Genomic DNA, 19,199 nt, shown 5'->3' on the forward strand with positions numbered 1-19,199 from the left:
AGTTCTCTGTTCGCTATAGTGACTGGCACTGCTCGGAGCCAGTGCATGGATGCCATGATTTCTCCTGAAGGTAGTGTTGTCAAAAACTGACCACTGAGTATATCTGGAGGTATTGCTAACTTTTCGGCAATTCCCTGGATATATAAGAATAGGTTGCCCCAGTATCGAATAAGACAGTTGTACTTTGTTGTAAAATACTGATATGACCTGTAATAACTGTCAAGGCATTCACTACGTCCTCTCTGGTTAGTGAGTAGATTCTCGCGTTCGTCATGGCTGAGGGGGCTTCTAGTCTGCCCTGGCTGATGTGTGAACCATCTAAAGCAGCCTACATCTGGTGCAACTGTGCTGGCTTGCCTCCGTACTGAATCGGCTGTGGTGGGGGAAAGCTGGTCTTGTTTGGGCATTGTTTAGCCATATGCCCTTCCTGGCCACATTTGAAGCATCCTCGAGTACCCTTGCGATAAACTCCTGTTGCTGTTCAGCTAGTTGCTTCTGTAACTGAGCCACTACCTCTATAAGGTCAAGGGGAGGCACTGAGCTGTCTGCCTCATGCTGGGGCTCAGTAGCTAGTGCCCTTCTAACTAGGCTTCCTCGTGCCATTTCCTAGAGAAGTAGAGGACATACATAACTACTACAATCATGTTTACATAACTACTACTATCATGTTAGATGCTATCATATATAAACATGCTTTAGTTATCTATAAACATGGAAGCAAGAAACATAAATAAGGTGAGAGGTATTATTACTTGGAAGCTGTAGGTTCAATGCTGATGTATATGTGGAGGAAGTATGGAACTTGCTTTGATACCATTCTGTAATGCCCCGACTTCTACTGACTAAGCTGTAAGGCCGAGGGTTACGTTTGCTAAACTATTATGTGGCTATCACTGAATTATAATGTGTGGAAAGCTGAACTAATTAAAATCTCTATTAATTTCTATAAAATCTGGAATTTATGTTCAAAATACTATTTCATTGTTGTACATATGCTACAGGATGGAATCTAAACTTTTCATGCAATTGTCATATAGTAGAACACATACTATCATTCTAAGCTATTTAATACATGTTTCTATGAAATTTAACATGCTTTGGCAATTTCTAAGCATACGAGTGGAACCATGGGCTTTGTATCAACTTCATACTAAAACTAAGCATTGATACAAACTAAACATGCTGCTAGCAGCACCCCAACATCCCATATGACAATGTAAGTGCATGATGAGCATTCCCCAACTAATTTGTATACAATTCAAATGTATCAACTGAAAAGCATCATAACATTACCACGCATGCCATTACTGTCATTGTTCATAGTTTATTAACTAACATCAAGATAACTAGTAGTCTAGGCATAACATGGTGCATACTTTCACAATTTATGACATTTAAACATTCAAAATGTGCGGAATAATAAGAATATAAGAAATTCTAGTTCTTTAAACTTGCTAGTTCCCAAAAGTCTTTATTCCAAGTTCCTTCTCACACACATCTTAACACATTGCCCTCCAACCTCCGCTAATCCATCTTCCCTTTACATTTATCTGCAGTATAAGGAAAAGGAAACTATAAGGTTGGGAGCTTAGTAAGAACCATCTACCTCACAAAACATGCATTCGATGAAATCATGCTTTTAAAAGATGTTATTTGAAACACATGCTGATATTCATGCTGAAAATGCTAAAACATGACATACTGATATATGAGTCATGGCAATCAAATACTGATCATGGAACTATCTTGTTGTATTAATAAGAAAAACTGAACTGATACATAAGCTGAACTAAACTGATGCTAGGCTAATGCTGAATCTGAACTGTATTCACATAATTGATTTGTGAAGTTTGAAAACTATTTTCATAATAGATAAAAATAATAATCATGCTGCTGATGGGCCCGACAACTGTACTTGCTATGCGCGCATCCCTAACTAGACCCGAGGTATCTAGTCCCGAATCTAGTAGGGTTTACTAGGTTATCTAAACCTAGGGACGACTATGGGAGCCTAACCCAAGGACAACTAAGAGTCCAGTACAGTGCCACTGATAAAAGTAAAATACTGATTCTTAAACTGATTTATCTTATCTGACTCTTACTAGGTTATATGAACCTAGAGCTAGGTTATCTGAACCTAGGGGAGATTATGGGAGCCCACCCATTGGACCGTAGTCTCATATAAACTGAAGCAAGACTAAGCATGTTATTTAAAATGCTTCTATGACATTTAACTAAGCTATTAAAATGCCTACTGTAGCATTTAACTATATGTAACAACCCAAATTTCCTCCTTACGAGTCCTAATAGTACTTATAAATAATTAGAAATTCTTTAGAAATATTCTAGAGATTTTTAAAATTTGTTAGAGTATTTTTATGTAATTTTTGGAGTTCGTTTGGTATTTTTACCAAAAGAAACAAAGTTGAAGCAAAATGAGGCCGGACCAAGGATCGAACCGGAGACCCCTTGTTAAGCAAAGCCTTAAGTTGTTTCGGATGACCAAGAACCCAGCAGGGCCGTGCTGATCAAATAGAGGGCGGAAATAAATTTAAGTGGTAAGTGATAACAGAAATACTTAGGTATAAAGAGGGATAAGTTAAGAGAGGAATTAGGTTTTCTCTTTGGTCTGAAACCTTTTCTCCTCCCCTCGCGCACGACGTCAGCTCCTCTTGGGTGGAAACGAAGAAGGAGATAGGGCTTCGTCTCCAGCGGCCGGCCAAGGACCAATTCCGAGAGCCTTCCACACCATCCCGATCACCTCGTCGAGGAGTACGCATAGACGTGAAGAAGTTGCCGAAATTTGCAAGTCTCCGAAAACCTAGAAGCCTCTTTCTGGTTGTAAGTCCAAGAACAAAGGTAAGTTCTTCTCACCTGCACTAGGAGTAGATTTCGGATCCTTGTTTTCTTCTTGATTTCGAAGCATGCTGTAAAGAGTGTTGTTTTTGAAGCTTGCTGCCGTGAATCTCAAAAGGAAAATAAATAAATTGCATAGATTAGGCATGTGGTTTAGATTTTTTAGCCTTATAATTTAGGCTTTAATTCCAACAAGTTGTAGTTTTGGTTTGTGATATGAAAGGGGCACGAACAACCCCCTTTGGAGCTTGCTGTGCAGTTTTGGTTTGTGCTATGAAAGGGGCACGAACAACCCTTACTGTTTGGTTTCGGTTTGTGCTATGCAATGAATATGAACAACCCTTTTGAGCTTACTGTTTAAATTCTGAGGTGTTCTTTTTATTAGGAGTATTAACAAGGGTCGTACCAAGGTGATATCAGAGCAGTCCCCATTCTCCAGCATCACACACACATCAGAATCAGCCTTGCCGTCTTCAAGTAAGAAAGTACTTAATTTTTTTTATTTATTATGCTTTTCCTTATTAATTGCAGTATAGAGAAATCCTTAGAAGTATTTGCTTATATGTGTTTAAGTAAGATAAAAGTTCTTGTTTTTGTTTTCTTCCTATGTTTATATATATATATATATAGAGAGAGAGAGAGAGAGAGAGTATAGGGACGATTTCAAGTTTTCTCTCTCTCAGCATGACTAGATGGCAAGAAGAGGGTGTCCCCGTACCGCTCGTACTGAGAACCGAGCTCAGGAGAACGAAGAGCCCAGAACAACTGAGCCTAATCTATCTGAAGTTGTTGCTCAACTCTAGAGATAAGTTGCAGAGCAACAACAAGTAATCGTCAATCTGATGGTAAATTAACAGCCAGTTCCTCCCCCTCCCCCAACTATCAACGTGGAGACCCCAGTGGTGGCTGAGGTTCCACTAGCTGTCCTGGAAGGCGCCACAGCACCTAAACGACAAGAAGTATACCTGATACAGTGCCTGAAGTTGAAGCCAGAAAGTTTCTCAGGCACGACTGAACCCTGGGATGGCCAGGCTTGGTTCAAGACACTAGAGAGTACAATGGAGCTTCTTGACTGGCCAGAAGTCGAGAAAGTCAAGTGTGCCTCCTTTTGCCTATCTGGAGATGCTCGTATGTGGTGGGAGAGAGTTAAGAGCAAGAGAGCAGCCAACCAGATGAGCTGGGCTGACTTTGATACAGAGTTTTACGAAGAATTCTTCCGCCAACGGATCACCAATAAACATTATGAGAAGTTTATAGAATTCAGACAAGGTGACCTGCCAGTAGAAGAAGCAGTCAAAAGATTCAACAGACTAGCTCGGCTCTGCCCAGAGTTAGTGAGTGCAGAGAAGGAATGAGTCAGACTGATGCTCCGAATGCTGAGTCCAGAAATAACACTTAATGTGAGTAGTGGAACTCACCGGCCACAGACTGGTGAAGAGCTGGTTAGTAGGGCATTAGTCGCTGAGCACTATCTGAATAGTATTAAGGCACAACAAATGCAACTCAAGCCAGTCAAGATAGAGGACAAGACAGTAGGGAGTCAGAAACCCCAGGCAAGTAAGCAGAACTGGAAGGGCAAGGATAACAAGAGGAAATGATGGAATACAGGAGGCAGCCAAAAGGGAGGTCTAGTAGACAAGCAGGCTAAGTTCCCTCCCTGCCCTAAATGTGGGAGATTACATCCAGGAGCCTGTCTTTTGGGTATGACTGGATGTTATTCGTGTGGTCAAGAAGGACACCTGGCTAAGGCATGTCCTAACAAGCTCAAAGCACCTCAACAACAAGCAGCGCCATACGGGAGCAATCCTCAGTTACACTACATGCCTGCAACTCTGGACGGACCTCAGCTCAGTCAAGGAAGGTTGGAAGCCCCACCAGTTCCAGCTAGTACTAGAGTATTCTCCCTCACTAAAGAGGAAGCTGCTAGTGCCTCCACGGTCGTAATAGGTCAAGTAGTTATTTTTCAGCATTTAGCTACTGTACTATTTGATACTGGGGCGACCCATTCTTTTATATCAGTGCCCTTTTGCAAGGAATTTCAGGTGCCTACAAAGAGCATGAACTCCAAGTTCTTGACAACCCTACCTTCTGGGGTAGTCATGGAGTCCAACCAGTGGCTTCGGGCTGTACCAGTCAAAATTTCAGACCGAGAGCTATATGTTAATTTAGTAGTCCTTGCGATGCAGGATTTTGATGTTATTCTGGGTATGGATTTCCTCAACAAATACAGTGCTTCGGTGGACTACCGCAGAAGGAAAGTGATCTTCAGCCCAAAAGGCGAGCCACCCTTTGAATTCATGGAAGTCCCAAAGAGGAAGACCCACAAATTCCTCTTTTCCCTAACAGCTCACCAGATGTTAGCTAAAGGATGTACTGGTTTTCTTGCGTACATTGTGAATACAGAAGAACAAAAAGGACTCGAGCAGGAAGACGTTCGGGTAGTCTGTGAGTATCCAGAGGTATTTCCAGAAGAGCTACCTGGACTACCTCCCAACAGAGAAGTGGAGTTTGAAATTGAGTTGGTTCCTGGCACCAGTCCAATTTCAAAAACTCCGTACTGGATGTCTCCAGCAGACTTGAAAGAGCTACAAGAACAACTCCAGGAGCTGCTTGACAAAGGTTTCATCCGTCCCAGTCATTCACCATGAGGAGCTCCAGTGTTGTTCGTTAAGAAGAAAGATGAATCTATGCGGATGTGCATAGATTATAGAGCGCTGAATAAAATAACAGTTAAGAATAAGTACCCTCTTCCCAGAATAGATGATCTCTTTGATCAGCTAAGAGGGGCCACAGTTTTCTCGAAGATAGATTTACGCTCGGGATATCACCAGCTGAAAGTGAAAGAAAGTGATATACCCAGAACAACTTTCAGGACCAGATATGGACACTACGAGTTTGTGGTCATGCCGTTTGGTGTGACTAATGCACCTGCGGTCTTCATGGACTTAATGAACAGAGTGTTCAGAGAATACCTCGATAAATTTGTCATCATGTTCATCGACGACATTCTGATTTATTCAAGAACCCCAGAGGAGCATGACACGCACTTGAGGATAATACTGCAGACCTTACAGCAAAAATATCTTTATGTCAAATTCTCAAAGTGCGAGTTCTGGTTAGAGCAGGTGGCGTTTCTAGGTCACATCATTTCTAAAGAAGGCATCCAGGTGGATCCTGCCAAAATAGAGGCGGTCAACAACTGGTGTAGACCCAAGAACGCCAGGGAGATCAGAAGCTTCCTTGGCTTAGCTGGATATTACAGAAAATTCGTGGAGAACTTTTCCAAGATAGTCTCTCCACTAACAACCCTAACTAGGAAGAACAAGAAGTTTGAATGGTTAGACAAATGTGAGCAAAGTTTCCAAGCATTGAAGAAAAGACTGACCAGTGTTCCCATTCTGACTATTCCAGAGAGTGACAAGAGTTTTGACCTATACAGTGATGCTTCCAAGATGGGCCTTGGAGCTGTTTTCATGCAAGAGGGGAAGGTTATAGCTTACGCTTCCAAACAATTCAAAGACTATGAGAAGAACTACCCCACTCATGATCTTGAGCTGGCAGCTGTGGTCTTTGCGTTAAAACTCTGGTGACATTATTTGTATGGAGTTCAGTGCAGAATCTTCACCGACCATCAGAGCTTGAAGTATTTCTTTACCCAGAAAGACTTAAACATGAGACAGCGCAGGTGACTAGAGTTGGTTAAAGATTATGACTGTAAAATCCTCTACCATCCAGGTAAAGCTAACAAAGTGGCGGATGCACTAAGCCGAAAATCCAGTGCAACCCTAATGCCCTTGCCATCATTAGCACTGCCACTGTAGAAGGAACTGTCAGACTTTGGAGTTGAAATTATTTATGGGCAACTCTCTACATTGACCTTAGAGCCAACCCTGCTTGAGGATATATAGAGAAAGCAAAGTGAAGATCCAGATATCCAAAGGATCAAGCAAGGGATACAAAAAGAAGAAAATTCAGAGTTTCGGGTATCAGACAGTGGAATCCTCTATCACGGGAGCCGCCTTTGTGCCCCCAATGATGAGGAATTGAGAAATAAGATTCTAGGAGAAGCTCATAGTACACCGTACTCCATGCATCCTGGTTCCACCAAGATGTATCAAGATTTGAAACAGAGATTCTGGTGGTCTGGACTCAAGAGAGATGTTGCAAAATATGTCGGTACCTGCCTGACATGCCAGAGAGTCAAAGCAAAGCACTAGAGACCAGGAGGAGTCTTACAGCCTCTCCCAATACCAGAGTGGAAGTGGGAAGAAATATCCATGGACTTTATAACAGGTCTTCCAAGGGCCACTAATGGGTACGATGCGATATGGGTGATAGTGGACAGGCTGACAAAGTCTGCCCATTTTCTAGCCATCAAGGTGTCCCACTCTATAGAGCAGTTGGCACACCTATATGTTAAGGAAGTGATCAGACTTCATGGAATTCTGAAGTCGATTGTTTCTGATAGGGATGGACGCTTCACCTCTTATTTTTGGGAGTGTGTCCAGAATCCATTAGGCACCAAACTCAAGTTCAGCATAGCCTTCCATCCCTAGACTGATGGACAGACAGAGCGAGTAAATCAAATTTTAGAAGACATGCTCCGGGCTTGTGCATTAGATTTTAAGGGCAGTTGGTGCAAGTATCTGGACTTAGCTGAATCCGCCTACAACAATAGCTACCAGGCCACTATCAAGATGGCACCTTACGAGGCACTGTATGGCCGAAAGTGTAGATCACCCTTATGCTGGCTGGAGGCTGGAGAAAGAAAAGAGATGGAATCAGAACTAGGCGGGTAGACGGAGATGATAGATGAAACCACTTAGGCTATCCAGAAGATCAGACAAAGAATTGAGACTGCCTAGAGTAGGCAAAAAAGTTATGCTGACGCACGTCGTAGGCCACTCGAGTTCTAAGTAGGGGATTCAGTCTTCCTCAAAGTTGCTCCGATGAAGGGAGTGATTAGATTTGACAAAAAGGGCAAGTTAAGTCCCCGCTACGTAGGACCCTACCTGATCACAGAGAGGATTGGGAAGGTACCTTACAAGCTGAACTTACCACAAGACATGTCACCGATACACAATGTATTTCACGTCTCCATGCTAAAAAAGTGCCTCCACGACCCTAGTCTAGTGGTTCAGCCTCAGTCAGTGCAGATCCAGGAGGATCTTAGCTATGAGAGCAGACCTACACGGATAGTGGACAGAGAAGTTAAAAGACTAAGGAACAAAGAAATACCACTAGTAAAGGTCATTTGGCAAAATCAGAAGCGCGAAGAAACTACTTGGGAGCGTGAGGACAGTATGAGACAGAGATATCCAGAGTTATTCTAAGTTCGAGGACAAACTTTTTATAAGGTATGGGGAATTGTAACAACCAAAACTTCCTCCTTACGAGTCCTAATAGTACTTATAAATAATTAGAAATGCTTTAGAAATATTCTAGAGATTTTTAGAAATTTTTAGAGTATTTTTATGCAATTTTCGGAGTTCGTTTGAAATTTTTACCAAAAGAAACAAAGTTGAGGCAAAAAGAGGTCGGGCCAAGGATCGAACCGGAGACCACTCGCTAAGCAAAGCCTTAAGTTGTTTCAGATGACCAAGAACCCAGCAGGGCCGTGCTGATCAAATAGAGGGCGGAAATAAATTTACGTGGTAAGTGATAACAGAAATACTTAGGTATAAAGAGGGATAAGTTAAGAGAGGAATTAGATTTTCTCTTTGGTCTGAAACCTTTTCTCCTCCCCTCGCGCACAACGTCGACTCCTCTTGGGTGGAAACGAAGAAGGAGCTAGGGCTTCGTCTTCGGTGGCCGACCAAGGACCAATTCCGAGAGCCTTCCACACCATCGCAATCACCTCGTCGAGGAGAATGCATAGACGTGAAGAAGTTGCCGAAATTTGCAAGTCTCCGAAAACCTAGAAGCCTCTTTCCGGTTGTAAGTTCAAGAACAAAGGTAAGTGCTTCTCACCTGCAGTAGGAGTAGCTTTCGAATCCTTGTTTTCTTCTTGATTTCGAAGCATGCTGTAAAGAGTGTTGTTTTTGAAGCTTGTTGCCGTGAATCTCAAAAGGAAAATAAATAAATTGCATAGATTAGGCATGTGGTTTAGATTTCTCAGCCTTATAATTTAGGCTTTAATTCCAACAAGTTGTAGTTTTGGTTTGTGCTATGAAAAGGGCACGAACAACCCCCTTTGGAGCTTGCTGTGTAGTTTTGGTTTGTGCTATGAAAGGGGCACGAACAACCTTTTTGAGCTTGCTATGCAGTTTTGGTTCGTGCTATGAAAGGGGCACGAACATCCCTTACTGTTTGGTTTCAGTTTGTGCTATGCAATGAATATGAACAACCCTTTTGAGCTTACTATTTAAATTCTGAGGTGTTCTTTTTATTAGGAGTATTAACAAGTAACAAGTATTTTTCTTGAAGAGGCTAGTACCCGACTTTCGAGGTTATCGTTAAACAAATCCAGGTGACCGGTTCTGAGGTCTCGGCCCTGGTAAGACCAAGGTTTTCACCTTCGTAGGACTGGTGGTTCGCGACCCCAGTCTCTATTAGGGAGTGCGCTTTGGTACTACGCCTGGGCCCAGGAGAGAGTTTATTATTATTTTGAAGTATAATGGTATAAGTTTTGAACAAATGAAACAAGCTTTACACAGGTTTTGAAATTCCAGTAGGCTTTAGTTTTGTTTGTACTATGCATTGGACATGAACAACCTTTGTTTCTAGGAGTATTCAGCTAGATCTTTTAGCAGTTCATCTAAACATGCAGTTTGATTCCCTTCGGAACGATTTAGTAGGAACAACTTGTGTTAACCATAATGTTCGATCTGTTGTTATCAGTTTTATACATGTAGTTTTAGATCTCTTCGTTGTGGAGTTTAGCATTGCAGTGCATATTTTTATTAAGCATTGCAGTGTAGATTTTTATCAAGCATTTCAGTGCAGATTTTCATTAAGCAATTTCAGTTTCAGATTTTCTTTTAGCATTCAGTTTTTAATCCTATCATATATATATATATATATATATGCTCATTGAGTTTTTGTGAGTTAGACAACGCTTACTAAGCATCCGCTTATAGTTACATTTCCTCTTACTGCAGATAAAGGAAAAGGAAAGCTATAGTGAAGGAAGGCGACAAGGAGATGTGGGATGGGTGTGTGGTGACTGATGAATGGAAGCCTTGGGACACTTCACTAAAAGTTTGTTAAGATTCTGTTTAGAGTGATAGGGAAACTTAGATGGTTTAATTCCTTTTTGCACTGCTGGAAATTGTACTTTTCGTATTCTGTTCATAGAATTCTTCCATTTCAATTGCTATACACATTAGTCCCATTATTTGAATCGTATAGTGGTAGCATGTATGTGTAGATTCGTTTTCAGTTGCTCTCTTTATCTTTTGAGTAGAGTGTTGAGATGAACTACCTACATCCTTTATGTTTCAGCTGCTACTGAATTGCATCATTCAAGTTAGATAGCGCTTACTAACTTAAATGTTTCTTGGCCGCATTCTTAACACATGCTGTAAGTAATTAGAAATGCTACTTGCATGCCTAATCAATATTTAGCAAATTTCTGAGAGTTCTAAGTATCACTATTAATAGCGTGAGCAACACTAGTTAAGTAAAGTTCATAGTTAAGTAACGACCACTCCCTCAGACTAGCTAAGAGGAGGGTGGGGTTGTTATACTATACTAGTCATTTTATCGAGCACTTGGTGTGCTCTAACTCTCCTCTCTATTAGGGACCCACCTCTAGGCACCCGACAACGTCTAAAACCCCAAAACTGGATGGGAAACACGTCTGGCCCATCTAGAGGTGCTCAAATAAACCTTAAACCTGCGAGGAGGATCAAATGCACCCTACGTGCCGAAAAAAATCTGCATATGGCTGAACTAGAAACATAAAAACATACGATTTGCTACTTATACTGCAGGTGAGGGGTTACTTACTTCCTGTGCTAGGTTTCTTACAATTCTGATCGCTAGGTTTCCAGAGAAGAAGATCTCTTCGTCGATCTTCTTACGTCTTCTCATTCTTCTCGCGGAGAGGAGCGTCCTCATATCAGAGTCGTCGCCGGAAGGTGCTCCTACGACCTAGGGATGGAACCCTAGGTCTCTTGGGGCTTGGTGTGCTGAGAGGGTGAGGAAGAAGGAGAGGTCGGCGGGTGAGGGTGAGGAAGAGTTGCCGATCCAAAATAATAAACCCTCGCTTAAATTCCCTATTTATATTAAGTGATTAATATGTCCCAACTCAATCATAAATATAATATCTCCTATCTTCTTTCAGCACACCCCTGCTGGGGCCACCTGGTTACTAAAGTTATGCTATAAGTCGTAGGGTCTGATATGTCGCGAGTTCAATTTCGGCTTAGGCTATTTTACGTTTTTTATTTAATTTCGCTACTTCTGCTACTCCAAAAATTCCATAAAAATATTATAAAATTCCAGAAAAATAATAGAATATTTCTAAAATTTATTTGAGAATTTTCGGGTGTAACAGGATAGAGCAACACAATGTTACTTTCTACTAAACCAGCTAACAAGTGATGGACCCACTAGTTGACACCCACCACTTGTACTTTTGCGGTCTAATTTGCACCTGGCATAATCAGAGTCAGAATATCCTAGTAATTCAAAGTTATTGGTTCTGGGATACCAAATTCCTACATTTGTTGTTCTTTTAAGGTACCTAAAGATTCTCTTGACTTGAGTCAAATGAGATTCTTTAGCGCAGGTTTAGTATCTAGCACACATACTAACTGCAAATAAAATATCTGGTCGACTTGCAGTTAAGTATAGTAGGCTACCTATGACACTCCTATAGTATTTTAAATCCACTGATTTTCCATTGGAGTCATCATCTAAGATTGTATTCACTGCCATAAGTGTTTTTATCTCTTTAGTATTTTTCATTCCAAATCTCTTAAGTAATTCCTTAGTGTATTTTTGTTGAAAAATGTAATTTTTTTCATTTGTTTGTTTGATTTGTAACCCTAAAAAATAGGTTAATTACCTACTAGACTCATTTCAAACTCGTGTTCCATTAGGCTTGTAAATTCATCTAAAAATTCTGAATTTGTTGAACCAAAGATTATATCGTCTACGTAGATTTGAGCTATAAAAATATCTTCTTTTATTAACTTGACAAATAAGGTAGGGTCAATTTGACCTTGGTTGAACCCTTTAGAGATTAGGTAAGAAGTTAGTCTTTCATACCATGCCCTAGGTGCCTGTTTAAGCCATATAACGCCTTTTTTAATTTGTAGACATAGTCAGAGTGTTCTAGATTTTCTAACCCAGGTGGTTGTCCTACATAGACTTCTTCTTTTATTAGTCCATTTAGGAACGCAGATTTAACGCTCATCTGATATAATCTGAACCCTTTGTGGGTTGCATAGTTAAGTAACATTCTAATGGACTCTAATCTGGCTACTGGGGCATAAGTTTCATCATAGTCAAGTCCTTCTACTTGACTAAACCCTTTAGCAACTAGTCTGGCTTTATTTCTAGTAATTTCCCCAGTTTCACTTAGTTTGTTTCTAAATACCCATTTTGTTTCTATTACTTTCTTGTTTTTGGGTGGTGGTACTAAGTCTCAAACTTCATTACGCTCAAATTGAACTAGTTCTTCTTGCATAGCTATGACCCAGTCTGGGTCAAGTAGGGATTCAGCTATGATTTTGGGTTTAATTTTTAAGATTAATGATATTTGGCTTAGATTTCTAAAGGATGACCTAGTTTGAACCCTTAGGTCTGGGTCACCAATTATTTGATCAGTTGGATGGTTAGGGTTGACTCTTTTTATGATTTATGGGTTGGTTAGTTCCTTCAGAATTGTTTTCTTGAATAAATTCAATTGGTTGAGTTTGTTTTAGGTTTTCGTTGGATTCTTCAAATTTCACATTGGTAGTCTCTTCAATGCTTAAGGTAACCTTATTATAAACTCTGTAGCCCCTACTATTTAGGGAGTAACCTACAAAAATTCCATTTTCTATTTTAGAGGTGAATTTTCCTAAATGTTCTCTTGTGTTAGGATGAAGACTGGACACCCAAATACTCTAAAGTATTTTATATTGGATTGTTTGTTATAGTAAATTTCAAAAGGTTTTGTTGTGTGTTTTATTTAGTGTTGTTCTATTTTGTACGTAGCAGGCTGTACTAACAGCTACTGCCCAAAAGTACTTAGGTAGATTATATTCATTTAGCATCGTTCTGGAAGCTTCAAGTAAGGTTCTATTTTTTCTTTCTACTATTCCATTTTGTTGGACACGAAAATTTGTGATGATATCCGTTTTCAAGACAAAATTTACTAAAATTGTGATTTTTAAATTCTCCCCCATTGTCGCTTCTAAGTCTTTTAATTTTGATATATTTTCCATTCTCAATTTGTTTACAGAAATTTGTAAATATTTCAAAGGTTTCATCTTTATTTTTTAAGAATTTTACCCAAATGAACCTAAAATAGTCATCTATTATTACTAGACAGTATAGACTTCCATTTATTGATTTGACTCCATGGGAGTCAAATAGATCTAAGTGTAAAAGTTCTAATGTTGAATTGGTTTGTGATTGATTGGTTGGTTTGTGGGTAAATTTTGTTTGTTTACCTTGTTGACAGGCATTACATATGATTGAATCTAAGTTAGATAATTTTGGTAGACCTCTAACTAATCCATTTAGTCTACTTATATTTCTAAAATTTGTGTGTGACATTCTTCTATGCCATAACCAGGTTTTTTTCTTTTTGTGTTAAGTAACACTTAATTGAAGAAGTGGTTAAGTTAATTGCATAGATGTTGTATTTTCTAAACCCTTTTAGGCTTATGTTAGGGTTGTCTAAGTGTTTGATTAAGCATTCTGTAGATAAAAACCTAACCTTATACCTAGTATCACACAATTGATTGATACTTAAAAGATTATACTTGAAATTTTCAACAAGTAAAACATTTGTAATAATAAAGTCAATTTGTATTTCGATATTACCTATACCAATTACCTTGAGTTTGTCATTGTTTCCAAAGGCAACTGTTCCTAGGCTTTTGTAGGTGAGTTGAGTGAATTTTATGTGATCTCCAGTCATATGTTTAGAGCAACACTGTCCAAAATCCACTTAGTTTCCTACAATAGATAGGAATTGGGGTTAGTCTAAATTTTAGACTTATAGTCATTCTTTAAATTTGATGAGAGTAAGTTGAATGAGATTTATTAGAATGAATTTTTTTTAAGTTAAGTCTAATAATTTTTTTTTAAGTTAAAAATGTTTAAGTTTAATAAAAAGTAAAAAATAATTTAAGTTTGATTTTAAAAATAAATTTTTTAAAAAATTTAAGTTTAATTTTTAAAATAGTTTTAAGTTAAAAAATTTAAGTTTAATTTTTAAAATAATTTTTAAGTCAAAATTTTTTTAAGTTAATTTAAAATAATTTTTAGGTTAAAAAAATTAATTTAATTTTAATTTAATTTAATTTAATTTAAATTTAATTTAATTTAATTTAATTTAATTTTTAATTTTAATTTAATTTAATTTAATTTTAGTTTTAGTTTTAGTTTTAGTTTTAGTTTTAGTTTTAATTTTAATTTTAATTTTAATTTTAATTTTAATTTTAATTTAATTTAATTTAATTTAGTTTAGTTTAATTTAATTTAATTTAATTTAATTTAATTTAATTTAATTTAATTTAATTTAATTTTAATTTTAATTTTAATTTTAATTTTAATTAATTTAAATTAAAATAAATTAAAATAAATTAAAATTTAATTTTAATTTTAATTTTAATTTTAATTTTTATTTTTATTTTTATTTTAATTTTAATTTAATTTATTTTAATTTTAATTTTAATTTAATTTAATTTAATTTTAATTTAATTTAATTTAATTTAATTTAATTTAATTTAATTTAATTTAATTTTAATTTAATTTAATTTTAATTTTAATTTTAATTTTAATTTTAATTTTAATTTTAATTTTAATTTTAATTTTAATTTTAATTTAATTTAAATTTAAATTTAATTTTAATTTAAGTTAAGTTTTAATTTTAGTTTTTAGTCATCTCACCCGATCTATGTTTTCAATCAGGGAATCCTATAATTTTGTGAGATGAATCAGGTTCAATTTTAAGGTTTGTTTTTAACTTGTGTTAGATTCAGATTTAGCTTTGGGTTCAATAAATAGGCGTTCTCTGGATAAACTTCTGGGCTATGATGAGTCACTTGAATATCATTAGAGTAACCATGCATTCGAGGTTTTCCAAATAGTCCTATCCACTGTACTTAGTACAAAACCTTGGTCTAACTGGCTAGGATCCATAAAGGGTAGTTTCGGTCAGTTCCACTTAGCCAAATGCACCAGGTCGAAGCCATATTTTCCTAGACATGCATAGACTAAGCTTCCCTAACGTACTATCATCCAAAATTTTACCAGTACCATTTTTCAAGTTAAACTTGAACCCTTTTTAACTTAGTCCTAATTACTCTGTCGGGTAGGTTGGTTAGGGTTACCCTGCCGGGTAGGTTAGTTTTGGAGGTGCCAGCTATTCTGGAGCCTCCCCTTGAATTAATGGTTGTTGATTTAATTTTTAGTTCTAGGTTTATGTCTATTTCTTTTATAATTATACTTTACTTGGTGATAGTTTAAATTTTGGTGAGTTCTAATATCTTTAGATTTTAAGTTTTTTGGTTTAGGTTTGTATTCTGGTTTTTGATTTAGTTTATTTGACTTTACGTAATATATTTTATCTTTAGGGATATAATATTAGTTAGGTCCTATTTGCGTGGTCAAACACACTTTCGGAACCCAGGCTTTATTCGTTGGTTTGTATTGCGTTATTAATGATTTAAAAGTTTTATTTGAGTTCGACTTATATCCTAGTCCGGTTTTATTATAACATGCTTTTTGATTATTTAGGATTAAGTCTAAATTTTTTGATATGGTAGTAAATTTTTCTAACATATTTTTTAAATTATTAATTTCTAATTTTAATGATGAATTCTCCTCCTCAAGTGTTAGATCTTGAGTTGGTTTATTATTTACAACTTGTTCCTTGAGGATTTGATTTTCCTCGAGGAGCAATTTGTTTTTATTTTCTAATTTAACTAACTTATTATTTAAGCAAGAAATAATTTTAAAGAACTTTCGGTTTAAGGTTAGGAATACCTCTTCAAAACCTTCGGAAACGAGTACGGACTCGTGGCTCGATTCGGGTTCAGACCCGTCTTCCGTGTTGGACCCCGTGGTAGTTTTGATGTGATCAACCAAGTTGGTTAGGTTCTGCTGTGTTTGATCCCTGTGTCTGAGTGTGCAGGAGCTTAGGAGCACAGGAAGTCGAGCGGAAGACGCAGCTAGCGAGAAGAACGGCACGGGAAAGGAGCCGACGGGCTCGGTGCGTCCGAAGGACGAGAGAGCTGCGGAAGAGTACTCTGGTGGGCATGAAGAGCGTGCGCGGCGTTCGAGGGACGTTAAGCGGAGAAGGCCGGGAATTGGGTTGGGTGAGCCCTATTCCGAATCACCCAAAAGAACGGAGCATCGAAGTGAAGAAACGAGCGAAGAATAGTCGCAGCTTATCCGGTTGAAGGCGCCTTCAACCCTGTTGAAGGCGCCTTCAACAGGTCAGATTTGACCGTTTGCGTTGCGGATAAAGTTTTATCGGCTGACCGAGCTGGAGGCGCCTTGAACCTTGTTGGAGGCACCTTGGACCCTCGAGATAGACTTTCCAGGAGCTATATAAAGCCCCCTGGAGCTAGGAATGAAACAACAACTCAAGAAATCAATCTGTACTCAATTCCTAGCAACTAAGTGAGCGTTCTAAGTGTAAAAAGGCTTCTCCGCCTACAGTAAAGGAGATTCTGATAGTAGAGCTTTTCATCGCCCTGGATTAACAACCTCCTTGGTTATAACCAGGTTAAATTCTGTTTCTAGTTCTTTTTCTGTCTCCTTAATTTAGTTGTAATTTTATTTTATTGCTGATTTAAATTCTGAGTTGAAATCCGAGGAGGGTATAGTTTGTTTTTGTTTTCAGCAATTCACCCCCCTCTTGCCGGTCTCCGCTACACCAACAAGTGGTATCAGAGCCTGATCGCCTCAGAAGGACTAACCGCCAACTGAAGCACTACGATCAAAACGATGGTCGGAGATAGTGACTACCCACCTGCATTCGAGGGGGAGTTTGCTTCATGGAAACAAAAGATGAAGGTATACCTTAACTCTGATTTTTCTATTTATTTAATAATGAAATCTGGTTATGAAGCACCAAAGAAAGCAAACGGAGAAGAGCTCGAGAAATACCTCTGGAACAAGAAGCAACGTAACAAGTTTATGGCAAATGCACGAGCTGAATTTCATCTTCTAACCACAATACCAAATGAAGATCTCGACAAAGTCGGAGAGTACAATAGCGCAAAAGAACTTTGGGAAAAGTTCTTAAAGATCTATGAAGAGTCCGAATCCAAGGTAAATGCCGCAACAACCCCAACAGCCGAATTCCATCCTGAAGCCACAGAAAGCTCATCCCAGATGAGCATTGATGAAGGGGAAGAAACTTCGGAAGAAAGCAACTCGACAGGGGGAGAATCAACAGCTGACAAGGTAAGTCAGGTATGGTCTCCACCTTCTAAACAATTAATTACATTAATCGAGAAGGTACCTGAAAATTTTTGCGAAATAAAAATTAAATCTTCGAAAGAATTTTTTGGATTAGAAAAAATTTTGTCGAACGAATCTTACCAATTAAAAACACTGTCGAAATATTTTTTACCAACTCTTTTGTTGAAAGAATTTCTGAAACTAAAAATATTGCCAAAAGATTCTTGTGAGTTACAAAATAATTTGTCGAACGAATTATCAAAAGATCTTTTATCAATTATTTTGTCAAAACAATTTTTCGCATACTTAATATTGTTTTCCTTAAATCTAAATAATTATGATAAACTAAAGTGGAAATTTAGATATCATAATAAGGTTAGAGAAATGACAATAACTTGAGAATGAATTTTGTTTTAATAATAATAAAAAAAAATCATTATTTTCGTCTAAGTTAAAAGCCTTTTCTATAATTCTAAAAAGTAATTTAACTTAGAATTTTTTTTAAAATATTCCTCTGGAAAATTCATTTTACTAAAATTTTCTTTGAAAATTTTTTAACTTGAAATTTTTTTTTTTGGAAACTTTTTGACTTGCAAAATTTTACCTAGAAAATTTTTCAAAATTTCATTCTTACTTGGAATATTGTTGAACCATTTATTTTACCTAACATATTGTTGGATAATTCTCTCTATTTTTATTAACCCCATTTTTGCTGTGATCAAAGGGGAGAGAAAAGTACAAGTTTAGGGGGAGTTAGAAAAATTTTAAATTTTAAATTCTTTTTCTATTTTTTCTTGCAATTTTACTAATTGCAAAAATTATACTTAACTTGTTAGTTTAGTAATTTTTCTTCAAAATTACTTTTTATGTCTATTTTAACCCTAACTTGAACTTGGGTTGATGCACATCAAAAAGGGAGAGATTGTTGGACCCCGTGGTAGTTTTGATGTGATCAACCAAGTTGGTTAGGTCCTGCTGTGTTTGATCCCTGTGTCTGAGTATGCAGGAGCTTAGGAGCACAGGAAGTCGAGCGGAAGACGCAGCTAGCGAGAAGGATGGCACGGGAAGGGAGCCGACGGGGTGCGTCCGGACGAGAGAGTCTAAGAGTACTCCGGTGTGAAGAGTGTGCGCGCTCGAGGGACGTTAAGCGACTAAGGTCGCCAAGGAGAAGGCCGAATTGGGTTGTGAGCCCTATTCCGGTCACCCAAAAGAGAGCATCTAAGTCAAGAAACCAAGTCAAGAATGGAGTCGACTGAGGCGCCCAAGAAGCTTGGAGGTGCCTCCATCATGAAGGCGCCTTCAACAGGTCAAAGTGAACGTTGGCTTTTGGATAAAGTTTTATCCGCTGACCGAGCAGGAGGCGCCTTGAACCTTGTTGGAGGCGCCTTGGACCCTCGGGATAGACTTTCCAGGAGTTATATAAAGCCCCCTGGAGCTAGGAATGAAACAACAACTCAAGAAATCAATCTGTACTCAATTCCTAGCAACTAAGTGAGCGTTCTAAGTGTAAAAAGGCTTCTCCGCCTACAGTAAAGGAGATTATGATAGTAGAGCTTTTCATCGCCCTGGATTAACAACCTCCTTGGTTGTAACCAGGTTAAATTCTGTTTCTGGTTCTTTTTCTATCTCCTTAATTTAGTTGTAATTTTATTTTATTGCTGATTTAAATTCTGAGTTGAAATCCGAGGAGGGTATAGTTTGTTTTTGTTTTCAGCAATTCACCCCCCTCTTGTCGGTCTCCGCTGCACCAACATTCCGATCCGTCT

This window comes from Zingiber officinale, chromosome 9A (assembly GCF_018446385.1).
Source record: "Zingiber officinale cultivar Zhangliang chromosome 9A, Zo_v1.1, whole genome shotgun sequence".
NCBI classification, from domain to species: Eukaryota; Viridiplantae; Streptophyta; class Magnoliopsida; order Zingiberales; family Zingiberaceae; genus Zingiber; species Zingiber officinale.